Raw genomic sequence first — 20,442 nt, 5'->3', positions numbered from 1 at the left:
AAATTTTTTAACCCATTTTTTCTCTTTTGTGAAAACTCAATTTAATACTACTATAGCAAATATTCAGGTTGACAATGGAAAGGAATTCTTCTCAATACGAGAATTTTTTAAACAATAGGGCACTATTTACCAACATTCTTGCATTTATACACCTCAACAAAATAGGGTGGTCCAGCGAAAACATAGACATATCCTTGAGTTAGCCCGAGCTTTCCGTTTTCAATCTCATCTCCCTTTACACTTTTGGGCAGAATGTGTCTCTACTGCTGTTCATGTAATTAATATGTTACCCACACCTATACTTTCTCGTCAAACTCCTTTCGAAAAAATTTATGGAAAAATTTCCTCTTATTCCCACCTAAGAGTTTTTGGATGCCTAGCCTATGCTACAAATGTTCATTGTCTCATAAGTTTGCTCCTCGAGCCACTCAATGTATTTTTCTTGGTTATCAGTTGGTCAGAAAGCATACAAATTGTATAACATCGATTCTCATCAAGTCTTCACTAGTTGTGATGTTATTTTCCATGAAGATATTTTTCCCTATGAATCTATCTCTTCTTCTCCACCTAAAATAGATTATGTCATACTTGTTGTTGTCCCAGATTCATCACCCATCTAGCTAACACATGCAGAATATGCCCCTACCATTCCTCCAACAGCCTCTTTGCGTCGTTCTCAAAGAACTCATGTTCTTCCTGTAGCTCTGAATGACTATGTTTGCAATCAAGTAAGTTCTCCGGAATCATTGTCATTCTCGTCATCTTTTCCAAGTCAAGGTACCCAATACCCTCTTTGCAATTTTCTCTTATGATTGTTACTCACCACAACATAGATCCTTTATTGCTACTGTTACTAATGATGTTGAACCTACATGTTATGAACAAGTTGCCTCCCACTCTCAATGGCAAATAGCAATGCAATCTGAATTGGCTGCTTTAGAGGCCAACAACACTTGGTTCCTCACACCCCTCCCTCCGGGAAAGCAAGCTATCGGTTGTCGTTGGGTATACAAAATCAAGCACAACTTTGATGGTTCTCTTGAACGCTATAAATCGTGGTTAGTAGAAAAAGGTTACACACAAGTTGAAGGTATTGATTACCATGATACTTTTTCACCGACTGCTAAAATGGTCACAATACGTTGTTTATTAGCTTTGGAAGCTGCTCAAAATTGACCACTTCATCAACTTGATGTCAACAACGCTTTTCTTCATGGAGATCTCTCTGAAGAAATTTATATGTCTCTTCCTCCTGGTTTTCAACGACAGGGGGAGAATCTTGTGTGTCGTCTCAACAAATCCTTATATGGATTAAAACAAGCCTCTCGTCAATGGTTTGCCAAGTTCTCTACAGCTATTCAAGGTGTTGGATTTATTCAATCCAAATCAAATTACTCATTGTTTACTTGTAAGAAAGGCAAATCATTTACTGCCTTATTGATTTATGTTGATGACATCATCATAACTGGTAATGATCCCAACACTATAGTTGTTCTTAAACATTTTTTGCATAATCAATTCCATATTAAAGATTTGGGTGGCTTAAAGTATTTTTTGGGTATGGAGGTTTCTCGGTCAAAGAAAGGTATATTTATTTCGCAAAGAAAATTTGTTCTAGGGATTCTAAAAGATGGAGGATGTTTGGGAGCTAAACCTGTGAATTTTCCCATGGAGCAAAATGTAAAATTTTCAGATGAAGGAGATTTATTGAAAGATCCATCCTCATATAGGCGACTTGTAGGAGGCCTAATTTATTTAACTGTTACCCATCCAGATATCACTTACTCAGTGCACATATTGAGTAGATTCATGCATGCTCCTCGTAAACCTCATATGGAAGCTGCCATGCGAATATTGCGGTATCTAAAGAACAATCCAGGTCAAGGTTTATTTTTCTCTTCCCAAAATGATTTATCTTTGCGTGCTTTCTGCGATTCCGATTAGGGAGGTTGCCCAATATCAAGAAAATCAACTACAGGTTATTGTTTATTCTTGGGATCATCACTAATTTCTTGGAGAACAAAGAGACAGAAGACAGTTTCTCTATCATCAGCTGAAGCTGAATATAGAGCTATGACAGGTGCATGTTGTGAGTTGTCTTGGCTACAATCACTATTGAAGGATTTAGAGATATTGCACTCAAAGGCATCATTTTTGTATTGTGATAATAAAGCAGCTCTTCACATTGCGTCTAATCCGATATTTCATGAAAGAACTCGACACATAGAGATAGATTGCCATTTTATTCGTGAAAAAATTCAAGATGGCTCAGTTGCAACGAAGTATGTTCCTTCAACAGAACAAATTGCCGACGTGTTCACTAAACCATTAGGGAAGGAAGCTTTTCTTATAATGAAGACCAAGTTGGGAGTTCATGACATTCACTCTCCATCTTGAGGGGGAGTGTTAGGAAAGATAATTGTATCCCATGATTCTTGCTGAAAATATGGAAACTATAATATCAGAATAACTTAATTATAGGAACAAAATCATCAAATTGGAGATACATATTTGTGTATATATTGCCTTTGTTTCTGAATAAAAATTACAACCCAATTATTCTCGATTTCTCTTTTATTTTACATTGATAGTAATATATCTGAGTTAAAATTAATTATCATTTTATAAAATTAACAAAATATTGGCAACATCATTAAAATGTTACAAAAATATTACTTTGCTAACATTTGAAAAATGTTTCCTAACTATATAAAAATGTTATTAAAAGTCTTTAACAACATGGACTATATATAACATTTGATAATATGTTGCTAAAGCAAATTAGTAACATTTACACATATTTAAGTAACATTTTTCAAAAGTTGTTAAAAACTATTTGTGTTGTAGTGTACAAGGAGGCACTTTATGGAGACCACAACTTGTTATGCTGCCCCAGCATCTTGAGGGTGTTGCAAAGCGACAGCCTACACAACTTCGTGGTTAAACGTGTTGTGCTTGGGCCCACCTGTGGAGACATCCTTCGAGTGATGCATCACCAGCCTGAGCTCATGTTTGAGTCTCTCAAGCACCGTGCTTTTGAGTTCGTCACCCCTGACAACGTTGTGGTTCTCGCCTTTGCCCTTGCTCGCACCTTTGACAAAATGCTTATCTAGTGTTGTCTCTTCTTTTGAGGCCGATGCTACTATTCTTGATGGCCATGATGACGCTGAACAGTGGTCTTATTGCTATGCTTGAGTCTCGCTTTCTTTCATTCCCTATTTGTCTATTGCTTGTTTGTTGGTTGTTACTGTTGGTTGTGGTCGTCGAGATCTTCAATTTTTATCTTTCCTTTTTTATTTTCTTCGTTCTGATTATTTTTAGTTTAGCACAAGATGCAGGACAAGGGCAGGGTCCATTGGTCAGATATTATTCTCTACATTATGTTCAAAATGAAATCTCTATAACTTTTGTCAAGTTCTAGAGAAACAAATTTTATTGTTGCCTTGCATACTTAGAATAAAAATGTTCTGTTAGGGACAAAATAGTTTAAGGGCGAGTAGGTGTATTTGTCCAACGCCATGAACTTTAATTTGAGAACCATCGAAAAGAGTAACAAGGGGCCAGGAGTCGAAGAAGGACAATTGAGAGACAAAGAATTGATTACCAATCATATGATAACGATACTAATCTCTAATATTATGGAAATGAATCAAATCCCTAATTGATAGTGAGAATAATAACCATAGTATCTGTATCAAAAATATCTGTAATATATCCAGAATATGTGAGACAATATATATATATATATATATATATATATATATATATATATAATTTGGTTGTGAAAGACCATAACAAGAATAAATTTCAAAGCAAAGACAATGACGATAGTCAGAGGCAGTGGTTAGAGGCGATGGCCGACGGTGCTCAGAGGCAGCCACTGAAAAATGTCAAAGGCGGCAGCAGACGACGGTCGAAGGCGGCAGTCGGAGGCAGTGGTAGAGGTTGGCAGGCAGTCGCGGTGGTCGTAGGTAGCGTGAAGGCCTCTGCAATAAGAGAGAGAGAAAATTCTAAAAGAAAAACCTAAGCTCTAAATGACATGTTGTAATTCAAGAACTATGTGGATTGTTGTACACACCAATCTGGTTTATAGAGAGAATACAATAATCGATAAACATACTAATCTTTAATATTATGAAAACTAATCTAATCATATCCCTAATTGATAGCTAGGATAATAACCATAAAGTCTGTATCAAAAATATTTGTAATATATCCAGAATATATGTAACAATATATATATACATATATATATATATAGACACACACACACACACACACATATATATATATATATGTATATATATAATTTGGTTGTGAAAGACCATAAAAAGAATAAATTTCAAAACAAAGACAACGATGATGGTAAGAGGCGGCAATCGGTGGCGGATGGCAGCGGTTGAAGGCGGCTGGCAACAGTTTGGGTGGCGGCCAGCGGCAGTCGGAGGCTTGGGCCGATAGTGGTAAGAGGCGGCATGAAGGCCTCTGCAAAAAGAGAGAAAAAATTTTTTAAAAGAAAAACCTAAGCTCTAGATACCATGTTATAATTTAGGAATTGTGTGTATTGCTATACACACCAATCATAAAGAGAGAATACAATAAATGATAAAGATACTAATCTCAAATATTATGGAAACTAATCAAATCATATCCCTAATTGATAGCGATGATAATAATCATAATATCTATATTAACAATATCTATAATATATCCAAAATATTTGTAACAATATATATATATATATATATATATATATATATAATTTGGTTGTGAAAGACCATAACAGGAATAAATTTCAAAGCAAAGTTAGACTGACTCTAAAGAACTGGAAAATCATCTCCAGCAATTTTAAGAAAATAAATGATAATATCGGGGCTTACCACTACTAGATTTTAATTGTTTAACAACATTTTCTTGTTTACATTTGTTAAAATATTACTATACATTAAACAAATAGGTTATTTTTCAACATATTTTTTAAAAATGTCATTATAGATAGAGTAACATTTTTTATTTTAATTTATTCTTTCTAATTGTTGACAAAATCAAAGTCCTATATCGAGTAAAAAAATTTCACATAGGTTATTTTGGAACATTTTTTTTAAATGTTACCATAATTGCTTCTAAAATCAAAGTCCCGCATCGAGTAAAAAAAATTATATTTTTCTTATCTCTAATTGTTACCCATAATTAAAGTCTCACATCGAATAGATTAATGACTCATAAAGAGCATATATAACCTTACAATTATACTTAAAATAAATGAAATTTGATATTTTATATATAATTAGTGGTAACAAATTAAGAATGTCTTTAATCTTCTCTCAAATAACTTCTATGAGTTTAAGAGGCATAAAAATATAATAATTGTTAGTAATATATCTGAATTAATTATCATTTCATAAAATTAACAAAATATTGGCAACATCATAAAAATGTTAAACAAATATTACTTTGCTAACATTTGAAAAATGTTGCCTAATTATATAAAAATGTTATTAAAAGTGTTTAGCAAGATGAACTATATATAACTTTTGATAATATGTTGCTAAAGAAAATTAGTAACATTTATACATAATTAAGTAACATTTTTCAAATGTTATTAAAAACTATTTGTGTTGTAGTTTAAGAGGAGGCACTCTGCAGAATCCACAACTTCTTCGGCTACCCCAGCGTTATGAGGCTGCCATAAAGCGACGGCCAAAACAACTTCGTGGCTACACGTGTAGTGCCTGGGCCCTCCTATTGAGACATCCTTCGAGTGATGCATCACCAGCCCGAGCTCAAGTTCGAGTCTCTCAAGCGTCGTGCTTTGGACTTCATCACCCCTGACAGCACTATGGTTCTCACCTCTGCCCTTGCCCACACCTTTAACTGAATGCCTTATCTAGTGTTGCTCTCTTCTTTTGAGGTCGATGCTAATATTCTTGCTGGCCAAGATGACGCCACTATTCTTATTGTTGTGCTTGAGTCTCGCTTTCTTTCATTCCCTATTTGTCTGTTGCTTGTTTGTTGGTTGTTGTTGTTGGTCGTGGTCGTCGAGATCTTCAAGTTTATTCTTTCCTTTTTCATTTTCTTAGTACCCATTGTTTTTAGTTTAGCATAGGATGCAAAACAAGGACAGGGTCCATCAGTCACTTATTGTTCTCCACATTTTGTTCAAAATAAAATGTCTATGACTTTCGTCAAGTTCTAGAGTAACAAATTTTATTGTTTCCTTGCTTGTTGTACTTAGAATAAAAATGTTCTATTATGGACAAAAAAATTTAAGGGGGAGTAGGTGTATTTGACCAATGCCATGAACTTTAATTTGAGAACCACCGGAAAGAGGATCAAGTGGCAAGGAGTCGAAGAAGGACAATCGAGAGACAAAGGATTGATTACCAAGCATATGATAAAGATACTAATCTCTAATATTATTGAAACTAATCATATCCCTAATTGATAGCGAGGATAATAATCATAATATCTGTATCAACAATATCTACAATATATCCAGAATATCTGAAACAATATATATATATATATATATATATATATATATAATTTAGATGTGAAAGACCATAACAGGAATAAATTTCAAAGCAAAGACGACGACAATAGTTAGAGGCAGCGGTGGCCGAAGACGGCCGACAACGGTCGGAGGCAACGGCTAGTGGCAATCAAAGTCAATGGCAACAATCTACAATAGTCAAAGGCAGTGGCAGGCGACGGACAAAGGCGGCGTGAAGGCCTTTGCAAAAAGAGAAAAAAAAATTCTAAAAGAAAAACCTAAGCTTTAGATACCATGATGTAATTCAAGAACTGTGTGGATTGTTGTAAACACCAATCATAATTATAGAGAGAATACAATAAATGATAATAATACTAATCTTTAATATTATTAAAACTAATATAATCATATCCCTAATTGATAGCGAGGATAATAACCATAATATTTGTATCAACAATATTTGTAATATATCCAGAATATATGTAACAATATATATATATATATATATAAACATATATATATATATGTGTGTATAATTTGGTTCTGAAAGACCATAACAAGAATAAATTTCAAAGCAAAGACGGTGATGACAAACAGAGGCGGCGGTCGACGGTGGTAGTCGGCAGCAGCTAGCAACGATCGGAGGCAGCGGCCAGCGACAGTCGGAGGCGGTCGCCAGCGGCGTGAAGGCGTCCCCAAAAAGGGAGAAAAAAATCTCTAAAAGAAAAATATAATCTCAAGATACCATGTTGTAAGTTTGGAATTGTGTGGATTTCTATACACACCAATCTTATAGAGAGAATACAATCAATGATAAGGATATTATTCTCTAATATTTTGGATACTAATCTAATCATATCCCTAATTGATAGTGAGGATAATAACCATAATATCTATATCAACAATATATGTAATATATCTTGAATATTTGCAACAATATATACATATATATACATATATATATATATATATATATATATAATTTGGTTGTGAAAAACCGTAACAGGAATAAATTTCACAGCAAAGTTAGACTAACTCTAAAGAACTGGAAAAACATCTCCAGCAATTTTAAGAAAATAAATGATAATATCAGGGATTAAGAGGAGGCGCTAGGCGAAGTCCACAACTTGTTCGGTTACCCTAGCGTCATGACGGTGTTGTAGAGCGACGGCCCACACAACTTCTTGGTTACAGGTTTCGTGCCTGGGCCCTCCTGTGGAGACATCCTTCGAGTGATGGATCACCAGCCCAAGCTCATGTTCGAGTCTCTCAAGCACCACTTCATCACCCCTACCAGCACTGTGGTTCTCGCCTCTCCCTTTCCTCGCACCTTTGACAGAATGCCTTATCTAGAACCACTCTCTTCTTTTGAGGGCGATGCTACTGTTCCTACTGGCCAAAAGGACGTTGAATAGTGGTTTTATTGTTGTGCTTTAGTCTCGCTTTCTTTCATTCCCTATTTGTCTGTTGCTTGTTTGTTGGTTGTTGCTGTTTGTCGTGGTCGTCAAGATCTTTAATTTTTTTTCTTTCCTTTTGTATTTTCTCCATTCTCATTATTTTTAGTTTTGCGCAGGATGCAGGACAAGAATAGGGTCCATCGGTTAAATATTGTTCTCCACATTTTGTTCAAAATGAAATGTCTATGACTTTCGTCAAGTTCTAGATTAACAATTTTTATTGTTTCCTTGCTTGTTATACTTAGAATGAAAATGTTATGTTATGGAAAAATTAAAATTAAGGGGGAGTAGGTGTATTTGACCAATGCCATGAACTTTAATTTGGGAACCATCGGAAAGACTAACAAGTGGCAAGGAGTCGAAGAAGGACAATTGAGAGACAAAGGATTGCTTACCAGTCATATGATAAAGATACTAATCTCTAATATTATGGAAACTAATCATATCCCTAATTGATAACGAGGATAATAACTATAATATCTGCATCAACAATATCTGTATTATATCCAGAATGTCTAAAACAATATATATATATATATATATATATATATATATATATGTATAATTTGGTTAAGAAAGACCAAACAAGAATAAATTTCAAAGCAAAGACAACGACGACGGTAAGAGGCAGTGGGCAGAGGCCATGGCCGACAGTGATCGGAGACAGCGACTGAAATCTGTCAAAGGCGACGGCACCCAATGGTCGAAGGCGGCAGTCGAAGGCAACGGTTGAAGTTTGCGGGCAGCGATAGTGGTCGTAGGCAACGTGAAGGCCTCTACAATAAGCGAGAAAAATTTCTCAAATAAAAACCTAAGTTCTAAATACAATGTTATAATTCAAGAACTGTGTGGATTGTTGTACACACCAATCTTGTTTATAGAGAGAATACAATAATCAATAAAGATACTAATCTTTAATATTATGAAAACTAATCTAATCATATCCCTAATTGATAGTGAGGATAATAACCTTAAAATCTGTATCAACAATATTTATAATATATCTAGAATATATGTAAAAATATATTTATACATATATATATATATATATATATATATATATATATATATATATATAAATTGGTTGTGAAAGACCATAACAAGAACAAATTTCAAAACAAAGACAGCAATGAAGGTCAAAGACGGTGGTCGGAGGCGACAGTCGGTGGCGGCTAGCAACAGTTGGAGGCAGCGGCTAGCGACAGTCAGAGGCTTGAGCCGGCGGCGGTACGAGGCCGCATGAAGGCCTCTGCAAAAAGAGAAAAAAAATTCTAAAAGAAAATCCTAAGCTCTAGATACCATGTTGTAATTCAAGAACTGTGTGGATTTCTATACACGCCAAACTTATTTATAGAGAGAATACAATAAACGATAAAGACACTAATCTTTAATATTATTAAAACTAATTATATCCCTAATTGATAGCAAGGATAATAACCAAAATATCTGTAGCAACAATATTTGTAATATATCCAAAATATCTGTAACAATATATATATATATATATATATATATATATATATATGTATAATTTGGTTGTGAAAGACCATAACAAGAATAAATTTCAAAGCAAAGACAGCGATGACAGTCAGAGGCGACGGTCGGAGGTGGCAGTCGGCAGCGGCCGGCAACAGTCGGAGGCAGCGGCCAGCAGCAGTCAGAGGCGGTGGCCAGTAGCGTGAAGGACTCCCCAAAATGAGAGAAAAAAATTTCTAAAAGAAAAACCTAAGCTTTAGATACCATGTAATTTTGGAATTGTGTGGATTTCTATACACACTAATCTTATAGAAAGAATACAATCAATGATAAGGATACTATTCTCTATTATTATGGATACTAATCTAATCATATCCCTAATTGATAGCGAGAATAATAACCATAATATCTATATCAACAGTATCTGTAATATATCTAGAATATTTGTAACAATATATAGATATATATATATATATACATATTTATATATGTATATATATATATATATATATATATTTATACATATATATATATATATATACATATATATATATATATAATTTGGTTGTAAAAGACCTTAATAGGAATAAATTTCATAGCAAAGTTAGCCTAACTCTAAAGAACTGGAAAATCATCTCCAGCAATTTTAAGAAAATAAATGATAATATCAGGGCTTAACAAGAGGCGCTCGACGAAGTCCACAACTTGTTCGGTTACCCTAGCGTCGTGAGGGTATCGTAGAGCGACGGCCCACACAACTTCGTAGTTACACGTGTCGTTCCTGGGCCCTCCTGTGGAGGCATCCTTCGAGTGATGCATCACCAGCCGAAGCTCATGTTCGAGTCTATCAAGCTCTGTGCTTTTCACTTCGTCACCCCTGACAGCGCTTTGGTTCTCGCCTCTTCCCTTGCTCACACCTTTGACAAAATGCCTTATCTAGTACCACTCTTTTTTTTTAGGGTGATGCTATTGTTCCAACTGGCCAAGAGGACGGTGAACAGTGGTCTTATTGTTGTGCTTGAGTCTCGCTTTCTTTCATTCCCTATTTGTCTGTTTCTTGTTTGTTGGTTGTTGATGTTGGTTGTGGTCGTCAATATCTTCAATTTTTTTCTTTCCTTTTTATTTTCTCCATTCACATTGTTTTTAGTTTAACACATGATGTAGGACAAGAACAGGGTCCATCGGTTAATTATTGCTCTCTACATTTTGTCCAAAATGAAATGTCTATGGCTTTCGTCAAGTTCTAGATTAACAATTTTTATTGTTGCCTTGCTTGTTATACTTAGAATAAAATTGTTCTATTATGGAAAAATTAAAATTAAGGGGGAGTAGCTGTATTTGACCAATGCCATGAACTTTAATTTGAGAACCATCGGAAACACTAACAAGTGGCAAGGAGTCGAAGAAGGACAATTGAGAGACAAAGGATTGATTACCAGTCATATGATAAAGATACTAATCTTTAATATTATGGAAACTAATCATATCTCTAATTGATACCGAGGATAATAACCATAATATTTGTATCAACAATATCTGTAATATATCCAGAATATCTGAAACAATATATATATATATATATATATATATATATATATATATAATTTGGTTGAGAAAGACGTTAACAGGAATAAATTTCAAAGTGAAGACAACGACGATAGTCAAAGGCAGCAGTCAGAGGCGATGGCTGATAGCGATCGGAGGCAGTGACTAAAAACTGTCAAAGGCGGCGGCAGGCGATGGTCGAAGGCGGCAGTCGAAGTTGGCAACCAGCAGCGATGGTCGTAGGCAGCGTGAAGGCCTCTACAATAAAAGAGAAAAAATTTCTAAAAGATAAACCTAAGCTCTAAATACCATTTTGTAATTCAAGAACTGTGTGGATTGCTATACACACCAATCTTGTTTCTAGAGAGAATACAATTATCGATAAAGATACTAATCTTTAATATTATGAAAACTAATTTAATCATATCCCTAATTGATAGCGAGGATAATAACCATAAAATTTGTATCAACAATATTTGTAATATATCCAGAATATATGTAACAATATATATATACATATATATATATACACACACACACTGTAACGACCCGACTGGTCACTACGCCCGGCATAGCACACTCGAAACACCAGACAGATAGAACAAGTATATGAATATAGGATCTAGAATATATATAGATATACAAGGTTCCAATCTGACTAGAGTTAAAGTGTACTAAAGAAAAATACAACCAAATGCTACTATCCCACGTAGCCACAAGCAAAACAACACATCGCCAAGCAAAACAGCTGCAAGGTCCACCAACCTCACCACAAGACGCACCTCTATTCCTGCCCTGCTCCCATACATAGTATGATCATCGCAGTCCAAAAACATGGAAAACAACAGAAGGGTAAGCTAGTGAAATTAAAATTCATCATACAATTATATAATTGGCAATATAAATAACAACAGATACAGTTATCAGCACACTTGTACAGCTTATACCACTCAACAATATCAGCACCGCAATGCGGCAATATCAGCACTGCTTAGCAGCAACAACAGCACCACTCTAGTGGCTATAACGGCACCGCAAAGCGGCAACAACAGCACCACTCTAGTGGCTATAACGGCACCGACTTAGCGGCTATAATATCACCCAACCCAGCATATCTCAGCACAGTACAGCACAGCACAGCACAGCAATTCAACAAAATTATTACTTTCTACAATTCAGCCCAACGGTCTATAATGCCGCTATACTATATAATTTCTCTTATTAATCCATTGATTCTAGCTCAACAATACACTTCTAATACAACTAACATATTTATCTCAGCTTAATCCCCTAATCATCACAACATATTCATCAAATTCGCTTGGTTCAGCATATCACATCATTGATTAACAATTTCGGCACAACTCAACAGTCAATGTCCTATAGATCATCATTTTCCTTGCGCGCCCGGCGCACTCGAGGTTGCACCCAGCGCGACTCAACCCGAGAGCACCAAGGCTCTCCCGCGCCTGGCGCAATTCCAAATTGCGTCTAGCGCCTGTCTGGCAGAGACTCAAGGAGTCTCGTGCGCCCAGCGGAGCCTAACCCGCGCCCAGCGTGGGGAAGGCAGAGACCCACCAGGGTCTCGCGCCCAGCGCAATTCACAATTGCGCCCGGCGTGCCCTTGGCAGAGACTCCCAAGGAGCCTCCGCGCCCAGCGAGTCCAAAAGTGCGCCTAGCGCAGTCCAAGTATCCCAAAAACATGTTACTCTTGATATCGCGCCCAGCGCAGATCGAGTCACGCCCGGCGCGGGCCAACCAGAGACCCCCATTTGCAAGCTCGCCCAGCGCACACAGCCTTGCGCCCGGCGGGCTTGCCTAAACAGAGTCTCCTGGTGGTCGCGCGCCCGGCGCGAAGAACAGCGCTCAGCGCGAACTCATCAGTAACTTCCCCAAGTTCGAAAAATTGTTCAAAACCTGCAAATCTTAACAGCAAACAAGCATGCAATCCAGCCAAAATGTCACATTCTCATCAAACATCAAGAAAAATACCTCATTTTCCACATGCAACCACAATCCAAGAATTTCCTCAAAGTTTCTCAAAAATCCCGAAAACCCCAAAATCTTAACTTTAGAAGTTCTCAACCAAAATCATCAGTTCTCAGCCGGTTAAATGAGTCCCCAGACCCCCTTTTAACCAAACCACAGCATAAAACTAACTTCCCTTACCTTGAATCCAGAAATTTGAGCTTCGGGACAAGAAGAACGGAAGAGAGGGACGGAAGAGAGCTTGAACGACCGGAAAGGGAGAAAAGAAGACTCCGAACACTCAGCTAGAGATCCAAGATTACTCCGCACCACCACCTTTAGTCAGCAAGGAAGAGAAGAAACAAGAGAGTGAGTGAGACCTTAGAGTGAAAGAAGGTTTGGGGAAAATAAGTTCGTACGGGGGGGTCTCACACACACACACATATATATATATATATAATTTGGTTGTGAAAGACCATCACAAGAATAAATTTCAAAATAAAGACGGGGATGAAGGTCAAAGGCGGCTCTTGGAGGCGGCAATCGGTGGCGGCTAGCAGGGGTTTGCAGCGGCAGTTAGCGGCAGTCAAAGGCTTGGGCCAGGGACGGTAGGAGGCGGCATGAAGGCCTCTACAATAGGAGAGAAAAAATTTCTAAAAGAAAAACCTGAGTTCTTGATACCATGTTGTAATTTAGGAATTGTGTGTATTGCTATACACACCAATCTTAAAGAGAGAATACAATAAATGATAAAGATACTAATTTCAAATATTATGAAAACTAATCTAATCATATCCCTAATTGATAGTGAGGATAATAACCATAATATCTATATCAACAATATTTGTAATATATCCAGAATATTTTAACAATATATATATATATATATATATGTATGTATATATATGTATATATACATATATATATATATATATATATATATATATATATATGTGTGTGTGTGTGTGTGTGTGTGTGTAATTTAGTTGTGAAAAGCCATAATAGGAATAAATTTCAAAGCAAAGTTAGATTGACCCTAAAGAACTGGAAAATCATCTCCAGCAATTTTAAGAAAATAAATGAAAACATCAGGGCTTACCACTACTAGATTTTAATTCTTTAACAACATTTTCTTGTTTACATTTATTAAAATGTTACTATATATTAATCAAATAGGTTATTTTGCAACACTTTTTTTAAAAATGTCATTATAGATAGAGTAACATTTTTTATTTCAATATTATTCTTTCTAATTGTTTTCAAAATCAAAGTCCCATATTAGTGTAAAAAAAATTTACATAGGTTATTTTGCAACATTTTTTTTTAAATGTTACTATAACTGCTTCTAAAATCAAAGTCCCACATTGAGTAAAAAAATTATATTTTTCTTATCTCTAATTGTTACCCATAACTAAAGTCTCGTATCGAATAGATTAATGACTCATAAAGAGTAGATATAACCATATACTTATACTTAAGATAAATGAAATTTGATATTTTATATATAATTAGTGGTAACTAATTAAGAATGTCTTTAATCTTCTCTCACAAAACTTCTAGGAGTTTAAGAGGCAAAAAAATATAATAATTGATAGTAATATATCTTAATTAAAATTAATTATCATTTTATAAAATTTTAACAATATTGACAACATCCCCTCAATAAAAAAACAATATTGACAACATCATTAAAATGTTACAAAAATATTACTTTGCTAACATTTGAAAAATGTTGCCTAATTATATAAAAATGTTATTAAAAGTGTTTAGCAACATGGACTATATATAACTTTTGACAATATGTTGCTAAAGAAAATTAGTAACATTTATACATAATTAAGTAACATTTTTCAAATGTTGTTAAAAACTATTTGTGTTATAGTTTACGAGAAGGCACTCGACAGAGCCCACAACTTGTTCGGCTACCCCAACGTCGTGAGGGTATCGCAAAGTGACGGCCCAAACAAATTCGAGGTTACACGTGCCATGCCTGGGCTCTCCTGTGGAGACATCCTTCGAGTCATGCATCACCAGCCCGTTCTCATGTTCGAGTCTCTCAAGCACCGTGATTTTGAGTTCGTCACCCCTGACAGCGCTGTGGTTCTTGCCTCTGCCCTTGCCCACACCTTTGACTGAATGCCCTATCTAGTGTTGCTCTCTTCTTTTGAGGTCGATGCTACTATTCTTACTAGCCAAGATGACGCCGAATAGTGGTCTTATTGTTGTGCTTGAGTCTCGCTTTCTTTCATTCCCTATTTGTTTGTTGCTTGTTTGTTGGTTGTTGTTGTTGGTTGTGGTCGTCGAGATCTTCAAGTTTATTCTTTCTTTTTATTTCCTCCGTACCCATTGTTTTTAGTTTAGCACAGGATGCAAGACAAGGACAAGGTCCATCGGTCACTTATTGTTCTCTACATTTTATTCAAAATGAAATGTCTGACTTTCGTCAAGTTCTAGAGTAACAAATTTTATTATTTCCTTGCTTGTTGTACTCAGAAGAAAAATGTTCAGTTATGGACAAAAAAAATTATGGGGGAGTAGGTGTATTTGACCAATGCCATGAACTTTAATTTGAGAACCATTGGAAAGAGTAACAAGTGGCAAGGAGTCGAAGAAGGACAATTGAGAGTCAAAGGATTGATTACCAGGCATATGACAAAGATACTAATCTCTATTCTTATGGAGACTAATCATATCCCTAATAGATAGCAAGGATAATAACGATAATATCTGTATCAACAATATCTACAATATATCTAGAATATCTGAAACAATATATATATATATATATATATATGTATATAATTTAGATGTGAAAGACAATAACAGGAATAAATTTCAAAGCAAAGACGACGACAATAGTCAGACGCAGCTGTCGGGGGCGACAGCCGACGGCGGTCAGAGGTAGCGATCTACAACAGCCAAAGGTAGTGGCAGGTGACGGTCGAAAGCGGCGGTGGTAAAAGGTCGAGTGAAGGCCTCCACAAAAAGAGAGAAAAAAAATTCTAAAAGAAAAACCTAAGCACTAGATACCATGTTGTAATTCAAGAACTGTGTGGATTGTACACACCAATCTTGTTTATAGAGAGAATACAATAATCAATAAAGATACTAATCTTTAATATTATGAAAACTAATCTAATCATATCCCTAATTGATAGTGAGGATAATAACCATAAAATCTGTATCAACAATATTTGTAATATATCCAGAATATATGTAACAATATATTTATACACACACACACACACACACACACACACACACACACACACACACACACACACACACACATATATATATATATATATATATATATATATATAATTTTGTTGTGAAAGACCATAACAAGAATAAATTTCAAAATAAAGACAGCGATGAAGGTCAAAGACAGCAGTCAGAGGCGATGGCCGGTGGTGTGAAGGCCTCCCGAAAATGAGAGACAAAAATTTCTAAAAGAAAAACCTAAGCTCTAGATACCAAGTTGTAATTTTGGAATTGTGTGGATTTCTATACACACCAATCTTATAGAGAGAATACAATCAATGATAAGGATACCATTCTCTATTATTATGGATACTAATCTAATCGTATCCCTAATTGATAGCGAGGATAATAACCATAATATCTATATCAACAGTATCTGTAATATCTCTTGAATATTTGTAACAATATGTATATATATAGAAATATTTATATATATATACATATATATTTATACTTATATATATATATACATATATATATATATATATACATATATATATATATATACATATATATATATATATATATATATAATTTGGTTGTAAAAGACCTTAATAGGAATAAATTTCACAGCAAAGTTAGACTAACTCTAAAGAACTGGAAAATCATCTCCAGCAATTTTAAGAAAATAAATGATAATATCAGGGCTTAAGAAGAGGCGCTCGACGAAGTCCACAACTAGCGTCGTGAGGGTATCGTAGAGCAACGGCCCACACAACTTCGTGGTTACAGGTGTCGTTCCTGGGCCCTCCTGCGAAGACATCCTTCGAGTGATGCATCACCAGCCCAAGCTCATGTTCGAGTCTCTGAAGCATCGTGCTTTTGACTTCGTCACCCCTGACAGAACTGTGGTTCTCGCCTCTTCCATTGCTCACACCTTTGACAAAATGCCTTATCTAGTACCACTCTCTTATTTTGAGGGCGATGCTACTGTTCCAACTGGCCAAGAGGACGCTAAACAGTGGTCTTATTGTTGTGCTTGAGTCTCGCTTTCTTTCATTCCCTATTTGTCTGTTTCTTGTTTGTTGGTTGTTGCTGTTGGTCGTGGTCGTCAAGATCTTCAATCTTTTTCTTTCCTTTTTTTATCTTCTCCACTCTCATTCTTTTTAGTTTAACGCATGATGCTGGACAAGAACAGGGTCCATCGATTAATTATTGTTCTCTACATTTTGTTCAAAATGAAATGTCTATGACTTTCGTCAAGTTCTAGATTAACAATTTTTATTGTTTCCTTGCTTGTTATACTTAGAATAAAAATGTTCTGTTATGGAAAAATTAAAATTAAGGGGGAGTAGTTGTATTTGACCAATGCCATGAACTTTAATTTGAGAACCATCGGAAAGACTAACAAGTGGGAAGGAGTCGAAGAAGGACAATTGAGAGACAAAGGATTGATTACCAGTCATATGATAAAGATACTAATCTTTAATATTATGGAAACTAATCATATTCCTAATTGATAGCGAGGATAATAACGATAATATCTGTATCAACAATATCTGCAATATATCCAGAATATCTAAAACAATATATATATATATATATGTATATATATATATATATATATATGTATATATATATATATATATATATATATGTATATATATATATATATATATGTATATATATATATATGTATATATATATATATATATATATATATATATATATATAATTTAGAAGTGAAAGACTATAACAGGAATAAATTTCAAAGCAAAGTCGACAACAATAGTCAGAGGCAGCTCTCGGAGGCGACGACCGATGATAGCTCGCAACGATCGAAGGCAACGACTAGTGGCGGTCAAAGGCAGTGGCAGGCGACAGTCGAAGGCGGCGGTGGTCAAAGGCGGCGTGAAGGCCTCTGCAAAAAAAGAGAAAAAAATTCTAAAAGAAAATCCTAAGCTCTAGATACCATGTTGTAATTCAGGAACTGTGTGGGTTGCTATACACACCAAACTTATTTATAGAGAGAATACAATGAACGATAAAGACATTAATCTTTAATATTATTAAAACTAATAAAATCATATCCCTAATTGATAGCAAGGATAATAACCATAATATCTGTATCAACAATATTTGTAATATATCCAAAATATCTGTAACAATATATATATATATATATATATATGTATAATTTCGTTATGAAAGACCATAACAAGAATAAATTTCAAAGCAAAGACAGCGATGACGATCAGAGGCGGCGGTCAGAGGTGGCAGTTGCCAGCGGCCGGCAATGGTCGGAGGCAGCAGTCAAAGGCGGTCTCCGGCGGCGTGAAGGCCTCCCCAAAATGAGAGAAAAAAATTTCTAAAAGAAAAACCTAAGCTCTAGATACCATGTTCTAATTTTGGAATTGTGTGGATTTCTATACACACCAATCTTATAGAGAGAATACAATCAATGATAAGGATACTATTCTCTATTATTATGGATACTAATCTAATCATATCCCTAATTGATAGCGAGGATAATAAGCATAATATATATATCAACAGTATCTGTAATATCTCTAGAATATTTGTAACAATATGTATATATATATATAAATATTTATATATATATACATATATATTTATACTTATATATATATATACATATATATATATATACATATATATATATAATTTGGTTGTAAAAGACCTTAATAGGAATAAATTTCACAGCAAAGTTAGACTAACTCTAAAGAACTGGAAAATCATCTCCAGCAATTTTAAGAAAATAAATGATAATATCAGGGCTTAAGAACAGGTGCTCGACGAAGTCCACAACTTGTTCGGTTACCCTAGCGTCATGAGGGTATCGTAGAGCGACAGCCCCACAACTGCGTGGTTACACGTCTCGTTCCTGGCCCTCCTGCGGAGACATCCTTTGAGTGATGCATCACCAGTCCAAGCTCATGTTTGAGTCTCTCAAGCACCGTGCTTTTGACTTCGTCACCCCTGACAGCGTTGTGGTTCTCGCCACTTCCCATGCTCACACCTTTGAGAAAATGCCTTATCTAGTACCACTCTCTTCTTTTGAGGGAGATGCCACTCTTCCAACTAGCCAAGAGGACGCTGAACAGTGGTCTTATTGTTGTGCTTGAGTCTCACTTTCTTTCATTCCCTATTTGTCTGTTTCTTGTTTGTTGGTTGTTGTTGTTGGTCACGGTCATCAAGATCTTCAATTTTTTTCTTTTCTTTTTTATTTTCTCCATTCTCATTGTTTTTAGTTTACCGCACGATACAGGACAAGAACAGGGTCCATCGGTTAATTATTGTTCTCTACATTTGGTTCCAAATGAAATGTCTATGACTTTCGTCAACTTCTAAATTAACAATTTTTATTGTTGCCTTGCTTGTTATACTTAGAATAAAAATGTTCTATTATGGAAAAATTAAAATTAATGGGGAGTAGCTGTATTTGACCAATGCCATGAACTTTTAATTTGAGAACCATTGGAAAGACTAACAAGTGGCAAGGAGTCAAAGAAGGACAATTGAGAGACAAAGGATTGATTACCAGTCATATGATAAAGATACTAATCTTTAATATTATGGAAACTAAACATATACCTAATTGATACCGAGGATAATAACTATAATATTTGTATCAACAATATCTGTAATATATCTAGAATATCTGAAGCAATATATATATATATATATATATATATATATATATATATAATTTGGTTGAGAAAGACGTTAACAAGAATAAATTTCAAAGCAAAGACAACGACGATAGTCAAAGGCAGCGGTCAGAGGCGATGGCTGACAGCAGTCGGAGGCAGGGACTGAAAATTGTCAAAGGCGGCGGCAGGCGATGGTTAAAGGCAGCAGTCGAAGTTGGCAGGCAGCGGCGGTGGTCGTAGGCAGCATGAAGGCCTCAACAATAAGAGAGAAAAAATTTTCTAAAACAAAAAACTAAGCTCTAAATACCATTTTGTAATTCAAGAACTGTGTGGATTGTTATACACACCAATCTTGTTTATAGGGAAACTACAATTATCGATAAAGATACTAATCTTTAATATTGTGAAAACAAATCTAATCATATCCCTAATTGATAGCGAGGATAATAACCATAAAATTTGTATCAACAATATTTGTAATATATCCAGAATATATGTAACTATATATATATATATATATAATTTGGTTGTGAAAGATCATAACAAGAATAAATTTCAAAATAAAGACGGCGATGAAGGTAAATTGCGGCTCTCGGAGGCGGCAGTCAGTGGCAGCTAGCAGCTG

The 20,442-nt window shown here is 35.2% G+C and overlaps 1 pseudogene; it reads left to right on the top strand.

The window, feature by feature from the left end:
* Positions 1 to 708: 708 nt before the first annotated feature.
* On the top strand, positions 709 to 1,176 carry LOC109817455 (putative mitochondrial protein AtMg00820 pseudogene; annotated as a pseudogene).
* The last annotated feature ends 19,266 nt before the right edge of the window (positions 1,177 to 20,442 follow it).

The sequence above is a fragment of the Cajanus cajan genome, chromosome 8 (assembly GCF_000230855.2).
Source record: "Cajanus cajan strain Asha chromosome 8, NIPB_CcT2T_4, whole genome shotgun sequence".
Classification (NCBI taxonomy): domain Eukaryota; kingdom Viridiplantae; phylum Streptophyta; class Magnoliopsida; order Fabales; family Fabaceae; genus Cajanus; species Cajanus cajan.
The sequence above is the reverse complement of the archived record's forward strand: the minus strand, read 5'-3'. Positions and strand labels throughout refer to the sequence as shown.